At 40.9% G+C, this 17,602-nt stretch overlaps 39 non-coding genes across 39 annotated transcripts; all 39 read left to right on the top strand.

The window, feature by feature from the left end:
• Window positions 1–28: 28 nt before the first annotated feature.
• TRNAH-GUG (transfer RNA histidin (anticodon GUG)) lies at window positions 29–100 on the top strand. The gene has a single exon. It is a non-coding gene; the product is annotated as a tRNA-His (tRNA).
• Window positions 101–189: 89 nt separating this feature from the next.
• TRNAH-GUG (transfer RNA histidin (anticodon GUG)) lies at window positions 190–261 on the top strand. The gene has a single exon. It is a non-coding gene; the product is annotated as a tRNA-His (tRNA).
• A 726-nt stretch (window positions 262–987) lies between these two features.
• TRNAH-GUG (transfer RNA histidin (anticodon GUG)) lies at window positions 988–1,059 on the top strand. The gene has a single exon. It is a non-coding gene; the product is annotated as a tRNA-His (tRNA).
• A 409-nt stretch (window positions 1,060–1,468) lies between these two features.
• TRNAH-GUG (transfer RNA histidin (anticodon GUG)) lies at window positions 1,469–1,540 on the top strand. Its single transcript has one exon. It is a non-coding gene; the product is annotated as a tRNA-His (tRNA).
• A 569-nt stretch (window positions 1,541–2,109) lies between these two features.
• TRNAH-GUG (transfer RNA histidin (anticodon GUG)) lies at window positions 2,110–2,181 on the top strand. Its single transcript has one exon. It is a non-coding gene; the product is annotated as a tRNA-His (tRNA).
• Window positions 2,182–3,235: 1,054 nt separating this feature from the next.
• On the top strand, window positions 3,236–3,307 carry TRNAH-GUG (transfer RNA histidin (anticodon GUG)). Its single transcript has one exon. It is a non-coding gene; the product is annotated as a tRNA-His (tRNA).
• An 86-nt stretch (window positions 3,308–3,393) lies between these two features.
• On the top strand, window positions 3,394–3,465 carry TRNAH-GUG (transfer RNA histidin (anticodon GUG)). The gene has a single exon. It is a non-coding gene; the product is annotated as a tRNA-His (tRNA).
• Window positions 3,466–3,554: 89 nt separating this feature from the next.
• Window positions 3,555–3,626, top strand: TRNAH-GUG (transfer RNA histidin (anticodon GUG)). The gene has a single exon. It is a non-coding gene; the product is annotated as a tRNA-His (tRNA).
• Window positions 3,627–3,715: 89 nt separating this feature from the next.
• Window positions 3,716–3,787, top strand: TRNAH-GUG (transfer RNA histidin (anticodon GUG)). Its single transcript has one exon. It is a non-coding gene; the product is annotated as a tRNA-His (tRNA).
• Window positions 3,788–4,356: 569 nt separating this feature from the next.
• Window positions 4,357–4,428, top strand: TRNAH-GUG (transfer RNA histidin (anticodon GUG)). Its single transcript has one exon. It is a non-coding gene; the product is annotated as a tRNA-His (tRNA).
• Window positions 4,429–4,516: 88 nt separating this feature from the next.
• On the top strand, window positions 4,517–4,588 carry TRNAH-GUG (transfer RNA histidin (anticodon GUG)). Its single transcript has one exon. It is a non-coding gene; the product is annotated as a tRNA-His (tRNA).
• A 569-nt stretch (window positions 4,589–5,157) lies between these two features.
• TRNAH-GUG (transfer RNA histidin (anticodon GUG)) lies at window positions 5,158–5,229 on the top strand. The gene has a single exon. It is a non-coding gene; the product is annotated as a tRNA-His (tRNA).
• Window positions 5,230–5,317: 88 nt separating this feature from the next.
• Window positions 5,318–5,389, top strand: TRNAH-GUG (transfer RNA histidin (anticodon GUG)). Its single transcript has one exon. It is a non-coding gene; the product is annotated as a tRNA-His (tRNA).
• A 409-nt stretch (window positions 5,390–5,798) lies between these two features.
• Window positions 5,799–5,870, top strand: TRNAH-GUG (transfer RNA histidin (anticodon GUG)). Its single transcript has one exon. It is a non-coding gene; the product is annotated as a tRNA-His (tRNA).
• A 410-nt stretch (window positions 5,871–6,280) lies between these two features.
• On the top strand, window positions 6,281–6,352 carry TRNAH-GUG (transfer RNA histidin (anticodon GUG)). Its single transcript has one exon. It is a non-coding gene; the product is annotated as a tRNA-His (tRNA).
• Window positions 6,353–6,599: 247 nt separating this feature from the next.
• Window positions 6,600–6,671, top strand: TRNAH-GUG (transfer RNA histidin (anticodon GUG)). Its single transcript has one exon. It is a non-coding gene; the product is annotated as a tRNA-His (tRNA).
• Window positions 6,672–7,081: 410 nt separating this feature from the next.
• On the top strand, window positions 7,082–7,153 carry TRNAH-GUG (transfer RNA histidin (anticodon GUG)). The gene has a single exon. It is a non-coding gene; the product is annotated as a tRNA-His (tRNA).
• Window positions 7,154–7,402: 249 nt separating this feature from the next.
• TRNAH-GUG (transfer RNA histidin (anticodon GUG)) lies at window positions 7,403–7,474 on the top strand. The gene has a single exon. It is a non-coding gene; the product is annotated as a tRNA-His (tRNA).
• A 409-nt stretch (window positions 7,475–7,883) lies between these two features.
• Window positions 7,884–7,955, top strand: TRNAH-GUG (transfer RNA histidin (anticodon GUG)). Its single transcript has one exon. It is a non-coding gene; the product is annotated as a tRNA-His (tRNA).
• A 408-nt stretch (window positions 7,956–8,363) lies between these two features.
• Window positions 8,364–8,435, top strand: TRNAH-GUG (transfer RNA histidin (anticodon GUG)). The gene has a single exon. It is a non-coding gene; the product is annotated as a tRNA-His (tRNA).
• A 409-nt stretch (window positions 8,436–8,844) lies between these two features.
• Window positions 8,845–8,916, top strand: TRNAH-GUG (transfer RNA histidin (anticodon GUG)). The gene has a single exon. It is a non-coding gene; the product is annotated as a tRNA-His (tRNA).
• Window positions 8,917–9,484: 568 nt separating this feature from the next.
• On the top strand, window positions 9,485–9,556 carry TRNAH-GUG (transfer RNA histidin (anticodon GUG)). Its single transcript has one exon. It is a non-coding gene; the product is annotated as a tRNA-His (tRNA).
• Window positions 9,557–9,644: 88 nt separating this feature from the next.
• On the top strand, window positions 9,645–9,716 carry TRNAH-GUG (transfer RNA histidin (anticodon GUG)). Its single transcript has one exon. It is a non-coding gene; the product is annotated as a tRNA-His (tRNA).
• A 409-nt stretch (window positions 9,717–10,125) lies between these two features.
• Window positions 10,126–10,197, top strand: TRNAH-GUG (transfer RNA histidin (anticodon GUG)). The gene has a single exon. It is a non-coding gene; the product is annotated as a tRNA-His (tRNA).
• Window positions 10,198–10,765: 568 nt separating this feature from the next.
• Window positions 10,766–10,837, top strand: TRNAH-GUG (transfer RNA histidin (anticodon GUG)). Its single transcript has one exon. It is a non-coding gene; the product is annotated as a tRNA-His (tRNA).
• A 568-nt stretch (window positions 10,838–11,405) lies between these two features.
• On the top strand, window positions 11,406–11,477 carry TRNAH-GUG (transfer RNA histidin (anticodon GUG)). Its single transcript has one exon. It is a non-coding gene; the product is annotated as a tRNA-His (tRNA).
• An 88-nt stretch (window positions 11,478–11,565) lies between these two features.
• Window positions 11,566–11,637, top strand: TRNAH-GUG (transfer RNA histidin (anticodon GUG)). The gene has a single exon. It is a non-coding gene; the product is annotated as a tRNA-His (tRNA).
• Window positions 11,638–12,046: 409 nt separating this feature from the next.
• On the top strand, window positions 12,047–12,118 carry TRNAH-GUG (transfer RNA histidin (anticodon GUG)). The gene has a single exon. It is a non-coding gene; the product is annotated as a tRNA-His (tRNA).
• An 890-nt stretch (window positions 12,119–13,008) lies between these two features.
• Window positions 13,009–13,080, top strand: TRNAH-GUG (transfer RNA histidin (anticodon GUG)). The gene has a single exon. It is a non-coding gene; the product is annotated as a tRNA-His (tRNA).
• Window positions 13,081–14,441: 1,361 nt separating this feature from the next.
• TRNAH-GUG (transfer RNA histidin (anticodon GUG)) lies at window positions 14,442–14,513 on the top strand. The gene has a single exon. It is a non-coding gene; the product is annotated as a tRNA-His (tRNA).
• Window positions 14,514–15,890: 1,377 nt separating this feature from the next.
• Window positions 15,891–15,962, top strand: TRNAH-GUG (transfer RNA histidin (anticodon GUG)). The gene has a single exon. It is a non-coding gene; the product is annotated as a tRNA-His (tRNA).
• Window positions 15,963–16,048: 86 nt separating this feature from the next.
• Window positions 16,049–16,120, top strand: TRNAH-GUG (transfer RNA histidin (anticodon GUG)). The gene has a single exon. It is a non-coding gene; the product is annotated as a tRNA-His (tRNA).
• Window positions 16,121–16,209: 89 nt separating this feature from the next.
• On the top strand, window positions 16,210–16,281 carry TRNAH-GUG (transfer RNA histidin (anticodon GUG)). Its single transcript has one exon. It is a non-coding gene; the product is annotated as a tRNA-His (tRNA).
• An 89-nt stretch (window positions 16,282–16,370) lies between these two features.
• TRNAH-GUG (transfer RNA histidin (anticodon GUG)) lies at window positions 16,371–16,442 on the top strand. Its single transcript has one exon. It is a non-coding gene; the product is annotated as a tRNA-His (tRNA).
• Window positions 16,443–16,528: 86 nt separating this feature from the next.
• Window positions 16,529–16,600, top strand: TRNAH-GUG (transfer RNA histidin (anticodon GUG)). Its single transcript has one exon. It is a non-coding gene; the product is annotated as a tRNA-His (tRNA).
• An 89-nt stretch (window positions 16,601–16,689) lies between these two features.
• TRNAH-GUG (transfer RNA histidin (anticodon GUG)) lies at window positions 16,690–16,761 on the top strand. Its single transcript has one exon. It is a non-coding gene; the product is annotated as a tRNA-His (tRNA).
• Window positions 16,762–17,167: 406 nt separating this feature from the next.
• On the top strand, window positions 17,168–17,239 carry TRNAH-GUG (transfer RNA histidin (anticodon GUG)). Its single transcript has one exon. It is a non-coding gene; the product is annotated as a tRNA-His (tRNA).
• Window positions 17,240–17,328: 89 nt separating this feature from the next.
• On the top strand, window positions 17,329–17,400 carry TRNAH-GUG (transfer RNA histidin (anticodon GUG)). Its single transcript has one exon. It is a non-coding gene; the product is annotated as a tRNA-His (tRNA).
• Window positions 17,401–17,489: 89 nt separating this feature from the next.
• TRNAH-GUG (transfer RNA histidin (anticodon GUG)) lies at window positions 17,490–17,561 on the top strand. Its single transcript has one exon. It is a non-coding gene; the product is annotated as a tRNA-His (tRNA).
• The last annotated feature ends 41 nt before the right edge of the window (window positions 17,562–17,602 follow it).

Raw genomic sequence — 17,602 nt, 5'->3', positions numbered from 1 at the left:
TCATGAGAGAATTACAGGGAGGGGCACAGCCGTGATCGTATAGTGGTTAGTACCTTGCGTTGTGGCCGCAATAACCCAGGTTCGAATCCTGGTCACGGCATTAAAAGACCCTAGGTTTTATTATTAATCTTTGTTTTTTCTTACTCAAACAAAAGTGTTTTTCATAAGAGGATTACAGAGAGGGGCACAGCCGTGATCGTATAGTGGTAAGTACCTTGCGTTGTGGCCGCAATAACCCAGGTTCGAATCCTGGTCACGGTATTAAAAGACCCTTGGTTTTATTATTGTTTGTTTTTTCCTACTCAAACAAAAGTGTTTTTCATGAGAGAAATACAGAGAGGGGCACAGCCGTGATCGTATTGTGGTTAGTACCTTGCATTTTGGCCGCAATAACCCAGGTTCGAATCCTGGTCACGGCAATAAAAGACCCTTGGTTTTATTATTAATCTTTGTTTTTTCCTACTCAAACAAAGGTGTTTTACATAATAGAGTTACAGAGAGGGGCACAGCCGTGATCGTATAGTGGTTAGTACCTTGAGTTGTGGCGCAATAACCTAGGTTCGAATCCTGGTCACGGCATAAAAAGACCCTTGGTTTTACTATCAATCTTTGTTTTTTCCTACTCAAACAAAAGTGTTTTTCACAAGAGGATTACAGAGAGGGGCACAGCCGCGATCGTATAGTGGTTAGTACCTTGCGTTGTGGCCGTAATAACCCAGGTTCGAATCCTGGTCACGGCATTAAGAGACCCTTGGTTTTATTATTGTTTGTTTTTTCCTACTCAAACAAAAGTGTTTTTCATGAGAGAATTTCAGAGAGGGGCACAGCCGTGATCGTATAGTGGTTAGTACCTTGCGTTATGGCCACAATAACCCAGGTTCGAATCCTGGTCACGGCATTAAAAGACCCTTGGTTCTATTATTAATCTTTGTTTTTTCCTACTCAAACAAAAGTGTTTTACATAAAAGAATTACAGAGAGGGGCACAGCCGTGATCGTATAGTGGTTAGTACCTTGCGTTGTGGCCGCAATAACCCAGGTTCGAATCCTGGTCACGGCTTTAAAACACCCTTGGTTTTATTATTAATCTTTGTTTTTTCTAACTCAAACAAAAGTGTTTTTCATAAGAGATTTACAGAGAGGGGCACAGCCGTGATCGTATAGTGGTTAGTACCTTACGTTGTGGCCGCAATAACCCAGGTTCGAATCCTGGTCACGGCATTAAAAGACCCTTGGTTTTATTATTAATCTTTGTTTTTTCCTACTCAAACAAAAGTGTTTTTCATAAGAGGTTTACAGAGAGGGGCACAGCCGTGATCGTATAGTGGTTAGTACCTTGCGTTGTGGCCGCAAGTCTAGGTTCGAATCCTGGTCACGGCATTAAAAGACGCTTGGTTTTATTATTAATCTTTGTTTTTTCCTACTCAAACAAAGGTGTTTTTCATATTAAAGTTACAGAGAGGGGCACAGCCGTGATCGTATAGTGGTTAGTACCTTGCGTTGTGGCCGCAATAACCCAGGTTCGAATCCTGGTCACGGCATTAAAACGCCCTTGGTTTTATTATTAATCTTTGTTTTTTCCTACTCAAACAAAAGTGTTTTTCATGAGAGAATTACAGAGAGGGGCACAGCCGTGATCGTATAGTGGTTAGTACCTTACGTTGTGGCCGCAATAACCCAGGTTCGAATCCTGGTCACGGCATTAAAAGACCCTTAGTTTTATTATTAATCTTTGTTTTTTCTACTCAAACAAAAGTGTTTTTCATAAGAGGTTTACAGAGAGGGGCACAGCCGTGATCGTATAGTGGTTAGTACCTTGCGTTGTGGCCGCAAGTCTAGGTTCGAATCCTGGTCACGGCATTAAAACACCCTTGGTTTTATTATTAATCTTTGTTTTTTCCTACTCAAACAAAAGTGTTTTTCATAAGAGATTTACAGAGAGGGGCAAAGCCGTGATCGTATAGTGGTTAGTACCTTGCGTTGTGGCCGCAATAACCCAGGTTCGAATCCTGGCCACGGTATTAAAAGACCCTTGGTTTTATTATTAATCTTTGTTTTTTCCTACTCAAACAAAAGTGTTTTTCAAAAGAGAATTACAGAGAAGGGCACAGCCGTGATCGTATAGTGGTTAGTACCTTGCGTTGTGGCCGCAATAACCCAGGTTCGAATCCTGGTCACGGCATTAAAAGGCCCTTGTTTTTATTATTAATCTTTGTTTTTTCCTACTCAAACAAAGTGTTTTTCATAAGAGAATTACAGAGAGGGGCCCAGCCGTGATCGTATAGTGGTTAGTACCTTGAGTTGTGGCCGCAATAACCCAGGTTCGAATCCTGGTCACGGCATTAAAAGACCGCTGGTTTCATTACTAATCTTTGTTTTTTCCTACTCAAACAAAAGTGTATTTCATGAGAGAATTACAGAGAGGGGCACAGTCGTGATCGTATAGTGGTCAGTACCTTGCGTTGTGGCCGCAATAACCCAGGTTCGAGTCCTGGTCACGGCAATAAAAGACCCTAGGTTTTATTATTAATCTTTGTTTTTTCCTACTCAAACAAAAGTGTTTTTCATAAGAGAATTACAGAGAGGGGCCCAGCCGTGATCGTATAGTGGTTAGTACCTTGAGTTGTGGCCGCAATAACCCAGGTTCGAATCCTGGTCACGGCATTAAAAGACCGTTGGTTTCATTACTAATCTTTGTTTTTTCCTACTCAAACAAAAGTGTATTTCATGATTGAAATAACAGAGATGGGCACAGCCGTGATCGTATAGTGGTTAGTACCTTGCGTTGTGGCCCAATAACCCAGGTTCGAATCCTGGTCACGGCAATAAAAGACCCTAGGTTTTATTATTAATCTTTGTTTTTTCCTACTCAAACAAATGTGTTTTTCATAATAGAGGTACAGAGAGGGGCACAGCCGTGATCGTATAGTGGTTAGTACCTTGAGTTGTGGCCGCAATAACCTAGGTTCGTATCCTGGTCACGGCATTTAAAGACCCTTGGTTTTACTATTAATCTTTGTTTTTTCCTACTCAAACAAAAGTGTTTTTCACAAGAGGATTTCAGAGAGGCGCACAGGCGTGATCGTATAGTCGTTAGTACCTTGCGTTGTGGCCGCAATAACCCAGGTTCGAATCCTGGTCACGGCATTAAAAGCCCCTTGGTTTTATTATTAATCTTTGTTTTTTCCTACTCAAACAAAAGTGTTTTTCATGAGAGATTTACAGAGAGGGGCACAGCCGTGATCGTATAGTGGTGAGTACCTTGCGTTGTGGCCGCAATAACCCAGGTTCGAATCCTGGTCACGGCATTAAAAGACCCTTGGTTTTATTATTGTTTGTTTTTTCCTACTCAAACAAAAGTGTTTTTCATGAGAGAAATACAGAGAGGGGCACAGCCGTGATCGTATAGTGGTTAGTACCTTGCGTTGTGGCCGCAATAACCCAGGTTCGAATCCTGGTCACGGCATTAAAACACCCTTGGTTTTATTATTAATCTTTGTTTTTTCCTACTCAAACAAAAGTGTTTTTCATAAGAGATTTACAGAGATGGGCACAGCCGTGATCGTATAGTGGTTAGTACCTTGCGTTGTGGCCGCAATAACCCAGGTTCGAATCCTGGTCACGGCATTAAAAGACGCTTGGTTTTATTATTAATCTTTGTTTTTTCCTACTCAAACAAAGGTGTTTTTCATATTAAAGTTACAGAGAGGGGCACAGCCGTGATCGTATAGTGGTTAGTACCTTGCGTTGTGGCCGCAATAACCCAGGTTCGAATCCTGGTCACGGCATTAAAACACCATTGGTTTTATTATTAATCTTTGTTTTTTCCTACTCAAACAAAAGTGTTTTTCATGAAAGAATTACAGAGAGGGGCACAGCCGTGATCGTATAGTGGTTAGTACCTTACGTTGTGGCCGCAATAACCCAGGTTCGAATCCTGGTCACGGCATTAAAAGACCCTTGGTTTTATTATTAATCTTTGTTTTTTCTACTCAAACAAAAGTGTTTTTCATAAGAGGTTTACAGAGAGGGGCACAGCCGTGATCGTATAGTGGTTAGTACCTTGCGTTGTGGCCGCAAATCTAGGTTCGAATCCTGGTCACGGCATTAAAACACCCTTGGTTTTATTATTAATCTTTGTTTTTTCCTACTCAAACAAAAGTGTTTTTCATAAGAGATTTACAGAGAGGGGCACAGCCGTGATCGTATAGTGGTTAGTACCTTGCGTTGTGGCCGCAATAACCCAGGTTCGAATCCTGGCCACGGTATTAAAAGACCCTTGGTTTTATTATTAATCTTTGTTTTTTCCTACTCAAACAAAAGTGTTTTTCAAAAGAGAATTACAGAGAAGGGCACAGCCGTGATCGTATAGTGGTTAGTACCTTGCGTTGTGGCCGCAATAACCCAGGTTCGAATCCTGGTCACGGCATTAAAAGGCCCTTGTTTTTATTATTAATCTTTGTTTTTTCCTACTCAAACAAAGTGTTTTTCATAAGAGAATTACAGAGAGGGGCCCAGCCGTGATCGTATAGTGGTTAGTACCTTGCGTTGTGGCCGCAATAACCCAGGTTCGAATCCTGGTCACGGCTTTAAAACAACCTTGGTTTTATTATTAATCTTTGTTTTTTCCTACTCAAACAAAAGTGTTTTTCATAAGAGATTTACAGAGATGGGCACAGCCGTGATCGTATAGTGGTTAGTACCTTACGTTGTGGCCGCAATAACCCAGGTTCGAATCCTGGTCACGGCATTAAAAGACCCTTGGTTTTATTATTAATCTTTGTTTTTTCTACTCAAACAAAAGTGTTTTTCATAAGAGGTTTACAGAGAGGGGCACAGCCGTGATCGTATAGTGGTTAGTACCTTGCGTTGTGGCCGCAAATCTAGGTTCGAATCCTGGTCACGGCATTAAAACACCCTTGGTTTTATTATTAATCTTTGTTTTTTCCTACTCAAACAAAAGTGTTTTTCATAAGAGATTTACAGAGAGGGGCACAGCCGTGATCGTATAGTGGTTAGTACCTTGCGTTGTGGCCGCAATAACCCAGGTTCGAATCCTGGCCACGGTATTAAAAGACCCTTGGTTTTATTATTAATCTTTGTTTTTTCCTACTCAAACAAAAGTGTTTTTCAAAAGAGAATTACAGAGAAGGGCACAGCCGTGATCGTATAGTGGTTAGTACCTTGCGTTGTGGCCGCAATAACCCAGGTTCGAATCCTGGTCACGGCATTAAAAGGCCCTTGTTTTTATTATTAATCTTTGTTTTTTCCTACTCAAACAAAGTGTTTTTCATAAGAGAATTACAGAGAGGGGCCCAGCCGTGATCGTATAGTGGTTAGTACCTTGCGTTGTGGCCGCAATAACCCAGGTTCGAATCCTGGTCACGGCTTTAAAACAACCTTGGTTTTATTATTAATCTTTGTTTTTTCCTACTCAAACAAAAGTGTTTTTCATAAGAGATTTACAGAGAGGGGCACAGCCGTGATCGTATAGTGGTTAGTACCTTACGTTGTGGCCGCAATAACCCAGGTTCGAATCCTGGTCACGGCATTAAAAGACCCTTGGTTTTATTATTAATCTTTGTTTTTTCCTACTCAAACAAAGGTGTTTTTCATAAGAGGTTTACAGAGAGGGGCACAGCCGTGATCGTATAGTGGTTAGTACCTTGCGTTGTGGCCGCAAATCTAGGTTCGAATCCTGGTCACGGCATTAAAAGACGCTTGGTTTTATTATTAATCTTTGTTTTTTCCTACTCAAACAAAGGTGTTTTTCATATTAAAGTTACAGAGAGGGGCACAGCCGTGATCGTATAGTGGTTAGTACCTTGCGTTGTGGCCGCAATAACCCAGGTTCGAATCCTGGTCACGGCATTAAAACACCCTTGGTTTTATTATTAATCTTTGTTTTTTCCTACTCAAACAACAGTGTTTTTCATGAGAGAATTACAGAGAGGGGCACAGCCGTGATCGTATAGTGGTTAGTACCTTACGTTGTGGCCGCAATAACCCAGGTTCGAATCCTGGTCACGGCATTAAAAGACCCTTGGTTTTATTATTAATCTTTGTTTTTTCTACTCAAACAAAAGTGTTTTTCATAACAGGTTTACAGAGAGGGGCACAGCCGTGATCGTATGGTGGTTAGTACCTTGCGTTGTGGCCGCAATAACCCAGGTTCGAATCCTGGCCACGGTATTAAAAGACCCTTGGTTTTATTATTAATCTTTGTTTTTTCCTACTCAAACAAAAGTGTTTTTCAAAAGAGAATTACAGAGAAGGGCACAGCCGTGATCGTATAGTGGTTAGTACCTTGCGTTGTGGCCGCAATAACCCAGGTTCGAATCCTGGTCACGGCATTAAAACACCCTTGGTTTTATTATTAATCTTTGTTTTTTCCTACTCAAACAAAGGTGTTTTTCATAAGAGGTTTACAGAGAGGGGCACAGCCGTGATCGTATAGTGGTTAGTACCTTGCGTTGTGGCCGCAAATCTAGGTTCGAATCCTGGTCACGGCATTAAAAGACGCTTGGTTTTATTATTAATCTTTGTTTTTCCTACTCAAACAAAGGTGTTTTTCATATTAAAGTTACAGAGAGGGGCACAGCCGTGATCGTATAGTGGTTAGTACCTTGCGTTGTGGCCGCAATAACCCAGGTTCGAATCCTGGTCACGGCATTAAAACACCCTTGGTTTTATTATTAATCTTTGTTTTTTCCTACTCAAACAACAGTGTTTTTCATGAGAGAATTACAGAGAGGGGCACAGCCGTGATCGTATAGTGGTTAGTACCTTACGTTGTGGCCGCAATAACCCAGGTTCGAATCCTGGTCACGGCATTAAAAGACCCTTGGTTTTATTATTAATCTTTGTTTTTTCTACTCAAACAAAAGTGTTTTTCATAAGAGGTTTACAGAGAGGGGCACAGCCGTGATCGTATGGTGGTTAGTACCTTGCGTTGTGGCCGCAATAACCCAGGTTCGAATCCTGGCCACGGTATTAAAAGACCCTTGGTTTTATTATTAATCTTTGTTTTTTCCTACTCAAACAAAAGTGTTTTTCAAAAGAGAATTACAGAGAAGGGCACAGCCGTGATCGTATAGTGGTTAGTACCTTGCGTTGTGGCCGCAATAACCCAGGTTCGAATCCTGGTCACGGCATTAAAACACCCTTGGTTTTATTATTAATCTTTGTTTTTTCCTACTCAAACAACAGTGTTTTTCATGAGAGAATTACAGAGAGGGGCACAGCCGTGATCGTATAGTGGTTAGTACCTTACGTTGTGGCCGCAATAACCCAGGTTCGAATCCTGGTCACGGCATTAAAAGGCCCTTGTTTTTATTATTAATCTTTGTTTTTTCCTACTCAAACAAAGTGTTTTTCATAAGAGAATTACAGAGAGGGGCCCAGCCGTGATCGTATAGTGGTTAGTACCTTGCGTTGTGGCCGCAATAACCCAGGTTCGAATCCTGGTCACGGCTTTAAAAAAACCTTGGTTTTATTATTAATCTTTGTTTTTTCCTACTCAAACAAAAGTGTTTTTCATAAGAGATTTACAGAGAGGGGCACAGCCGTGATCGTATAGTGGTTAGTACCTTACGTTGTGGCCGCAATAACCCAGGTTCGAATCCTGGTCACGGCATTAAAAGACCCTTGGTTTTATTATTAATCTTTGTTTTTTCCTACTCAAACAAAGGTGTTTTTCATAAGAGGTTTACAGAGAGGGGCACAGCCGTGATCGTATAGTGGTTAGTACCTTGCGTTGTGGCCGCAAATCTAGGTTCGAATCCTGGTCACGGCATTAAAAGACGCTTGGTTTTATTATTAATCTTTGTTTTTTCCTACTCAAACAAAGGTGTTTTTCATATTAAAGTTACAGAGAGGGGCACAGCCGTGATCGTATAGTGGTTAGTACCTTGCGTTGTGGCCGCAATAACCCAGGTTCGAATCCTGGTCACGGCATTAAAACACCCTTGGTTTTATTATTAATCTTTGTTTTTTCCTACTCAAACAACAGTGTTTTTCATGAGAGAATTACAGAGAGGGGCACAGCCGTGATCGTATAGTGGTTAGTACCTTACGTTGTGGCCGCAATAACCCAGGTTCGAATCCTGGTCACGGCATTAAAAGACCCTTGGTTTTATTATTAATCTTTGTTTTTTCTACTCAAACAAAAGTGTTTTTCATAAGAGGTTTACAGAGAGGGGCACAGCCGTGATCGTATAGTGGTTAGTACCTTGCGTTGTGGCCGCAAATCTAGGTTCGAATCCTGGTCACGGCATTAAAACACCCTTGGTTTTATTATTAATCTTTGTTTTTTCCTACTTAAACAAAAGTGTTTTTCATAAGAGATTTACAGAGAGGGGCACAGCCGTGATCGTATAGTGGTTAGTACCTTGCGTTGTGGCCGCAATAACCCAGGTTCGAATCCTGGTCACGGCTTTAAAACAACCTTGGTTTTATTATTAATCTTTGTTTTTTCCTACTCAAACAAAAGTGTTTTTCATAAGAGATTTACAGAGAGGGGCACAGCCGTGATCGTATAGTGGTTAGTACCTTACGTTGTGGCCGCAATAACCCAGTTTCGAATCCTGGTCACGGCATTAAAAGACCCTTGGTTTTATTATTAATCTTTGTTTTTTCCTACTCAAACAAAAGTGTTTTTCATAAGAGGTTTACAGAGAGGGGCACAGCCGTGATCGTATAGTGGTTAGTACCTTGCGTTGTGGCCGCAAATCTAGGTTCGAATCCTGGTCACGGCATTAAAAGACGCTTGGTTTTATTATTAATCTTTGTTTTTTCCTACTCAAACAAAAGTGTTTTTCATAAGAGGTTTACAGAGAGGGGCACAGCCGTGATCGTATAGTGGTTAGTACCTTGCGTTGTGGCCGCAATAACCCAGGTTCGAATCCTGGTCACGGCATTAAAACACCCTTGGTTTTATTATTAATCTTTGTTTTTTCCTACTCAAACAACAGTGTTTTTCATGAGAGAATTACAGAGAAGGGCACAGCCGTGATCGTATAGTGGTTAGTACCTTACGTTGTGGCCGCAATAACCCAGGTTCGAATCCTGGTCACGGCATTAAAAGACCCTTGGTTTTATTATTAATCTTTGTTTTTTCTACTCAAACAAAAGTGTTTTTCATAAGAGGTTTACAGAGAGGGGCACAGCCGTGATCGTATAGTGGTTAGTACCTTGCGTTGTGGCCGCAAATCTAGGTTCGAATCCTGGTCACGGCATTAAAACACCCTTGGTTTTATTATTAATCTTTGTTTTTTCCTACTCAAACAAAAGTGTTTTTCATAAGAGATTTACAGAGAGGGGCACAGCCGTGATCGTATAGTGGTTAGTACCTTGCGTTGTGGCCGCAATAACCCAGGTTCGAATCCTGGCCACGGTATTAAAAGACCCTTGGTTTTATTATTAATCTTTGTTTTTTCCTACTCAAACAAAGTGTTTTTCAAAAGAGAATTACAGAGAAGGGCACAGCCGTGATCGTATAGTGGTTAGTACCTTGCGTTGTGGCCGCAATAACCCAGGTTCGAATCCTGGTCACGGCATTAGAAGGCCCTTGTTTTTATTATTAATCTTTGTTTTTTCCTACTCAAACAAAGTCTTTTTCATAAGAGAATTACAGAGAGGGGCCCAGCCGTGATCGTATAGTGGTTAGTACCTTGCGTTGTGGCCGCAATAACCCAGGTTCGAATCCTGGTCACGGCTTTAAAACAACCTTGGTTTTATTATTAATCTTTGTTTTTTCCTACTCAAACAAAAGTGTTTTTCATAAGAGATTTACAGAGAGGGGCACAGCCGTGATCGTATAGTGGTTAGTACCTTACGTTGTGGCCGCAATAACCCAGGTTCGAATCCTGGTCACGGCATTAAAAGACCCTTGGTTTTATTATTAATCTTTGTTTTTTCCTACTCAAACAAAAGTGTTTTTCATAAGAGGTTTACAGAGAGGGGCACAGCCATGATCGTATAGTGGTTAGTACCTTGCGTTGTGGCCGCAAATCTAGGTTCGAATCCTGGTCACGGCATTAAAAGACGCTTGGTTTTATTATTAATCTTTGTTTTTTCCTACTCAAACAAAGGTGTTTTTCATATTAAAGTTACAGAGAGGGGCACAGCCGTGATCGTATAGTGGTTAGTACCTTGCGTTGTGGCCGCAATAACCCAGGTTCGAATCCTGGTCACGGCATTAAAACACCCTTGGTTTTATTATTAATCTTTGTTTTTTCCTACTCAAACAACAGTGTTTTTCATGAGAGAATTACAGAGAGGGGCACAGCCGTGATCGTATTGTGGTTAGTACCTTACGTTGTGGCCGCAATAACCCAGGTTCGAATCCTGGTCACGGCATTAAAAGACCCTTGGTTTTATTATTAATCTTTGTTTTTTCTACTCAAACAAAAGTGTTTTTCATAAGAGGTTTACAGAGAGGGGCACAGCCGTGATCGTATAGTGGTTAGTACCTTGCGTTGTGGCCGCAAATCTAGGTTCGAATCCTGGTCACGGCATTAAAACACCCTTGGTTTTATTATTAATCTTTGTTTTTTCCTACTCAAACAAAAGTGTTTTTCATAAGAGATTTACAGAGAGGGGCACAGCCGTGATCGTATAGTGGTTAGTACCTTGCGTTGTGGCCGCAATAACCCAGGTTCGAATCCTGGCCACGGTATTAAAAGACCCTTGGTTTTATTATTAATCTTTGTTTTTTCCTACTCAAACAAAGTGTTTTTCAAAAGAGAATTACAGAGAAGGGCACAGCCGTGATCGTATAGTGGTTAGTACCTTGCGTTGTGGCCGCAATAACCCAGGTTCGAATCCTGGTCACGGCATTAAAACACCCTTGGTTTTATTATTAATCTTTGTTTTTTCCTACTCAAACAACAGTGTTTTTCATGAGAGAATTACAGAGAGGGGCACAGCCGTGATCGTATTGTGGTTAGTACCTTACGTTGTGGCCGCAATAACCCAGGTTCGAATCCTGGTCACGGCATTAAAAGACCCTTGGTTTTATTATTAATCTTTGTTTTTTCTACTCAAACAAAAGTGTTTTTCATAAGAGGTTTACAGAGAGGGGCACAGCCGTGATCGTATAGTGGTTAGTACCTTGCGTTGTGGCCGCAAATCTAGGTTCGAATCCTGGTCACGGCATTAAAACACCCTTGGTTTTATTATTAATCTTTGTTTTTTCCTACTCAAACAAAAGTGTTTTTCATAAGAGATTTACAGAGAGGGGCACAGCCGTGATCGTATAGTGGTTAGTACCTTGCGTTGTGGCCGCAATAACCCAGGTTCGAATCCTGGCCACGGTATTAAAAGACCCTTGGTTTTATTATTAATCTTTGTTTTTTCCTACTCAAACAAAGTGTTTTTCAAAAGAGAATTACAGAGAAGGGCACAGCCGTGATCGTATAGTGGTTAGTACCTTGCGTTGTGGCCGCAATAACCCAGGTTCGAATCCTGGTCACGGCATTAGAAGGCCCTTGTTTTTATTATTAATCTTTGTTTTTTCCTACTCAAACAAAGTCTTTTTCATAAGAGAATTACAGAGAGGGGCCCAGCCGTGATCGTATAGTGGTTAGTACCTTGCGTTGTGGCCGCAATAACCCAGGTTCGAATCCTGGTCACGGCTTTAAAACAACCTTGGTTTTATTATTAATCTTTGTTTTTTCCTACTCAAACAAAAGTGTTTTTCATAAGAGATTTACAGAGAGGGGCACAGCCGTGATCGTATAGTGGTTAGTACCTTACGTTGTGGCCGCAATAACCCAGGTTCGAATCCTGGTCACGGCATTAAAAGACCCTTGGTTTTATTATTAATCTTTGTTTTTTCCTACTCAAACAAAAGTGTTTTTCATAAGAGGTTTACAGAGAGGGGCACAGCCATGATCGTATAGTGGTTAGTACCTTGCGTTGTGGCCGCAAATCTAGGTTCGAATCCTGGTCACGGCATTAAAAGACGCTTGGTTTTATTATTAATCTTTGTTTTTTCCTACTCAAACAAAGGTGTTTTTCATATTAAAGTTACAGAGAGGGGCACAGCCGTGATCGTATAGTGGTTAGTACCTTGCGTTGTGGCCGCAATAACCCAGGTTCGAATCCTGGTCACGGCATTAAAACACCCTTGGTTTTATTATTAATCTTTGTTTTTTCCTACTCAAACAACAGTGTTTTTCATGAGAGAATTACAGAGAGGGGCACAGCCGTGATCGTATTGTGGTTAGTACCTTACGTTGTGGCCGCAATAACCCAGGTTCGAATCCTGGTCACGGCATTAAAAGACCCTTGGTTTTATTATTAATCTTTGTTTTTTCTACTCAAACAAAAGTGTTTTTCATAAGAGGTTTACAGAGAGGGGCACAGCCGTGATCGTATAGTGGTTAGTACCTTGCGTTGTGGCCGCAAATCTAGGTTCGAATCCTGGTCACGGCATTAAAACACCCTTGGTTTTATTATTAATCTTTGTTTTTTCCTACTCAAACAAAAGTGTTTTTCATAAGAGATTTACAGAGAGGGGCACAGCCGTGATCGTATAGTGGTTAGTACCTTGCGTTGTGGCCGCAATAACCCAGGTTCGAATCCTGGCCACGGTATTAAAAGACCCTTGGTTTTATTATTAATCTTTGTTTTTTCCTACTCAAACAAAAGTGTTTTTCAAAAGAGAATTACAGAGAAGGGCACAGCCGTGATCGTATAGTGGTTAGTACCTTGCGTTGTGGCCGCAATAACCCAGGTTCGAATTCTGGTCACGGCATTAAAAGGCCCTTGTTTTTATTATTAATCTTTGTTTTTTCCTACTCAAACAAAGTGTTTTTCATAAGAGAATTACAGAGAGGGGCCCAGCCGTGATCATATAGTGGTTAGTACCTTGAGTTGTGGCCGCAATAACCCAGGTTCGAATCCTGGTCACGGCATTAAAAGACCCTTGGTTTCATTACTAATCTTTGTTTTTTCCTACTCAAACAAAAGTGTATTTCATGAGAGAATTACAGAGAGGGGCACAGCCGTGATCGTATAGTGGTTAGTACCTTGCGTTGTGGCCGCAATAACCCAGGTTCGAGTCCTGGTCACGGCAATAAAAGACCCTAGGTTTTATTATTAATCTTTGTTTTTTCCTACTCAAACAAAAGTGTTTTTCTTAAGAAAATTACAGAGAGGGGCCCAGCCGTGATCGTATAGTGGTTAGTACCTTGAGTTGTGGCCGTAATAACCCAGGTTCGAATCCTGGTCACGGCGTTAAAAGACCCTTGGTTTCACTACTAATCTTTGTTTTTTCCTACTCAAACAAAAGTGTATTTCATGATTGAAATAACAGAGATGGGCACAGCCGTGATCGTATAGTGGTTAGTACCTTGCGTTGTGGCCCAATAACCCAGGTTCGAATCCTGGTCACGGTAATAAAAGACCCTAGGTTTTATTATTAATCTTTGTTTTTTCCTACTCAAACAAATGTGTTTTTCATAATAGAGGTACAGAGAGGGGCACAGCCGTGATCGTATAGTGGTTAGTACGAGGGGTCGGACGTTTAGGAAAAAGTGTACGGGATTTCGAAATCCAATTTGATTTCTTCGGATTTCGTTTGATTTCGTCGGATTTCATCGGATTTCGTTTGATTTCGTCGGATTTCATCGGATTTCGTTCGATTTCATCGGATTTTGTTTGATTTCAGAATTCGATAAAATCCAATGGATTTCATCGAATTTTGAGATTTTTCCCCTGATTCCGTCGGATTTTGCTATTTTTACCGTGATTTCGACTGATTTTTCGATATTTCCCTTTATTTCGTTGGATTTTGAGGTTTTTAGCGTGATTTCCTCGGATTTTGAGATTTTCCCCGTGATTTCGTCGGATTTTGTGATTTCTTTTGATTTTGGATTTCGTGAATTTTGTAATGGATTTCACGATTTCTTTACTGATTTTGCTTCTGATTTCGTGATTTCTATGTTGATTTCGTGATTTCTTTGTTGATTTTGTGATTTTTTTACTGATTTTATGATTTCTTTACTGATTTTGTGATTTCGTTGCTGATTTCGGATTTTTTATTTGATTTCGAAATCTGCATTGATTTCGGATTTCTTAAGTTGGATTTCACGGGTAGCGTACGGGATTTCATGAATGACCGACCCCTCGGGTTAGTACCTTGAGTTGAGGCCGCAATAACCTAGGTTCGTATCCTGGTCACGGCATTTAAAGACCTTTGGTTTTACTATTAATCTTTGTTTTTTCCTACTCAAACAAAAGTGTTTTTCACAAGAGTATTTCAGAGAGGCGCACAGGCGTGATCGTATAGTGGTTAGTACCTTGCGTTGTGGCCGCAATAACCCAGGTTCGAATCCTGGTCACGGCATTAAAAGGCCCTTGGTTTCATTACTAATCTTTGTTTTTTCCTACTCAAACAAAAGTGTATTTCATGAGAGAATTACAGAGAGGGGCACAGCCGTGATCGTATAGTGGTTAGTACCTTGCGTTGTGGCCGCAATAACCCAGGTTCGAGTCCTGGTCACGGCAATAAAAGACCCTAGGTTTTATTATTAATCTTTGTTTTTTCCTACTCAAACAAAAGTGTTTTTCTTAAGAAAATTACAGGGAGGGGCCCAGCCGTGATCGTATAGTGGTTAGTACCTTGAGTTGTGGCCGTAATAACCCAGGTTCGAATCCTGGTCACGGCATTAAAAGACCCTTGGTTTCACTACTAATCTTTGTTTTTTCCTACTCAAACTAAAGTGTATTTCATGATTGAAATAACAGAGATGGGCACAGCCGTGATCGTATAGTGGTTAGTACCTTGCGTTGTGGCCCAATAACCCAGGTTCGAATCCTGGTAACGGTAATAAAAGACCCTAGGTTTTATTATTAATCTTTGTTTTTTCCTACTCAAACAAATGTGTTTTTCATAATAGAGGTACAGAGAGGGGCACAGCCGTGATCGTATAGTGGTTAGTACCTTGAGTTGAGGCCGCAATAACCTAGGTTCGTATCCTGGTCACGGCATTTAAAGACCTTTGGTTTTACTATTAATCTTTGTTTTTTCCTACTCAAACAAAAGTGTTTTTCACAAGAGTATTTCAGAGAGGCGCACAGGCGTGATCGTATAGTGGTTAGTACCTTGCGTTGTGGCCGCAATAACCCAGGTTCGAGTCCTGGTCACGGCAATAAAAGACCCTAGGTTTTATTATTAATCTTTGTTTTTTCCTACTCAAACAAAAGTGTTTTTCTTAAGAAAATTACAGGGAGGGGCCCAGCCGTGATCGTATAGTGGTTAGTACCTTGAGTTGTGGCCGTAATAACCCAGGTTCGAATCCTGGTCACGGCATTAAAAGACCCTTGGTTTCACTACTAATCTTTGTTTTTTCCTACTCAAACAAAAGTGTATTTCATGATTGAAATAACAGAGATGGGCACAGCCGTGATCGTATAGTGGTTAGTACCTTGCGTTGTGGCCCAATAACCCAGGTTCGAATCCTGGTAACGGTAATAAAAGACCCTAGGTTTTATTATTAATCTTTGTTTTTTCCTACTCAAACAAATGTGTTTTTCATAATAGAGGTACAGAGAGGGGCACAGCCGTGATCGTATAGTGGTTAGTACCTTGAGTTGAGGCCGCAATAACCTAGGTTCGTATCCTGGTCACGGCATTTAAAGACCTTTGGTTTTACTATTAATCTTTGTTTTTTCCTACTCAAACAAAAGTGTTTTTCACAAGAGTATTTCAGAGAGGCGCACAGGCGTGATCGTATAGTGGTTAGTACCTTGCGTTGTGGCCGCAATAACCCAGGTTCGAATCCTGGTCACGGCATTAAAAGCCCCTTGGTTTTATTATTAATCTTTGTTTTTTCCTACTCAAACAAAAGTGTTTTTCATAAGAGGATTACAGAGTGGGGCACAGCCGTGATCGTATAGTGGTGAGTACCTTGCGTTGTGGCCGCAATAACCCAGGTTCGAATCCTGGTCACGGCATTAAAAGACCCTTGGTTTTATTATTGTTTGTTTTTTCCTACTCAAACAAAAGTGTTTTTCATGAGAGAAATACAGAGAGGGGCACAGCCGTGATCGTATAGTGGTTAGTACCTTGCGTTGTGGCCGCAATAACCCAGGTTCGAATCCTGGTCACGGCATTAAAACACCCTTGGTATTATTATTAATCTTTGTTTTTTCCTACTCAAAAAAAAGTGTTTTTCATAAGAGATATACAGAGAGGGGCACAGCCGTGATCGTATAGTGGTTAGTACCTTGCGTTGTGGCCGCAATAACCCAGGTTCGAATCCTGGTCACGGCATTAAAAGACCCTTGGTTTTATTATTAATCTTTGTTTTTTCCTACTCAAACAAAAGTGTTTTTCATAAGAGGATTACAGAGTGGGGCACAGCCGTGATCGTATAGTGGTGAGTACGTTGCGTTGTGGCCGCAATAACCCAGGTTCGAATCCTGGTCACGGCATTAAAAGGCCCTTGGTTTTATTATTGTTTGTTTTTTCCTACTCAAACAAAAGTGTTTTTCATGAGAGAAATACAGAGAGGGGCACAGCCGTGATCGTATAGTGGTTAGTACCTTGCGTTGTGGCCGCAATAACCCAGGTTCGAATCCTGGTCACGGCATTAAAACACCCTTGGTTTTATTATTAATCTTTGTTTTTTCCTACTCAAACAAAAGTGTTTTTCATAAGAGATTTACAGAGAGGGGCACAGCCGTGATCGTATAGTGGTTAGTACCTTGCGTTGTGGCCGCAATAACCCAGGTTCGAATCCTGGTCACGGTATTAAAAGACCCTTGGTTTTACTATTAATCTTTGTTTTTTCCTACTCAAACAAAAGTGTTTTTCACAAGAGAATTAAAGAGAGGCGCACAGGCGCGATCGTAAAGTGGTTAGTACCTTGAGTTGTGGCCGCAATAACCCAGGTTCGAATCCTGGTCACGGCATTAAAGACCTTTGGTTTTATTATTAATCTTTGTTTTTTCCTCCTCAAACAAAAGTGTTTTTCATAAGAGGATTACAGAGATGGGCACAGCCGTGATCGTATAGTCGTAAGTACCTTGCGTTGTGGCCGCAATAACCCAGGTTCGAATCCTGGTCACGGCATTAAAAGACCCTTGGTGTTATTATTGTTTGTTTTTCCTACTCAAACAAAAGTGTTTTTCATGAGAGAATTACAGAGAGGGGCACAGCCGTGATCGTATAGTGGTTAGTACCTTGCGTTGTGGCCGCAATAACCCAGGTTCGAATCCTGGTCACGGCATTAAAAGACCCTTGGTTTTATTATTAATCTTTGTTTTTTCGTACTTAAACAAAAGTGTTTTTCATGAGAGAAATACAGAGAGGGGCACAGCCGTGATCGTATAGTGGTTAGTACCTTGCGTTGTGGCCGCAATAACCCAGGTTCGAATCCTGGTCACGGCATTAAAACACCCTTGGTTTAATTATTAATCTTCGTTTTTTCCTACTCAAACAAAAGTGTTTTTCATAGGAGATTTACAGAGAGGGGCACAGCCGTGATCGTATAGTGGTTAGTACCTTGCGTTGTGGCCGCAATAACCCAGGTTCGAATCCTGGTCACGGCATTAAAAGACCCTTGGTTTTATTATTAATCTTTGTTTTTTCC

The sequence above is a fragment of the Phalangium opilio genome, unplaced genomic scaffold, assembly GCF_054372755.1.
Source record: "Phalangium opilio isolate 3A_F unplaced genomic scaffold, DU_Popi_V2 ptg000017l_1, whole genome shotgun sequence".
NCBI classification, from domain to species: domain Eukaryota; kingdom Metazoa; phylum Arthropoda; class Arachnida; order Opiliones; family Phalangiidae; genus Phalangium; species Phalangium opilio.
The sequence above is the reverse complement of the archived record's forward strand: the minus strand, read 5'-3'. Positions and strand labels throughout refer to the sequence as shown.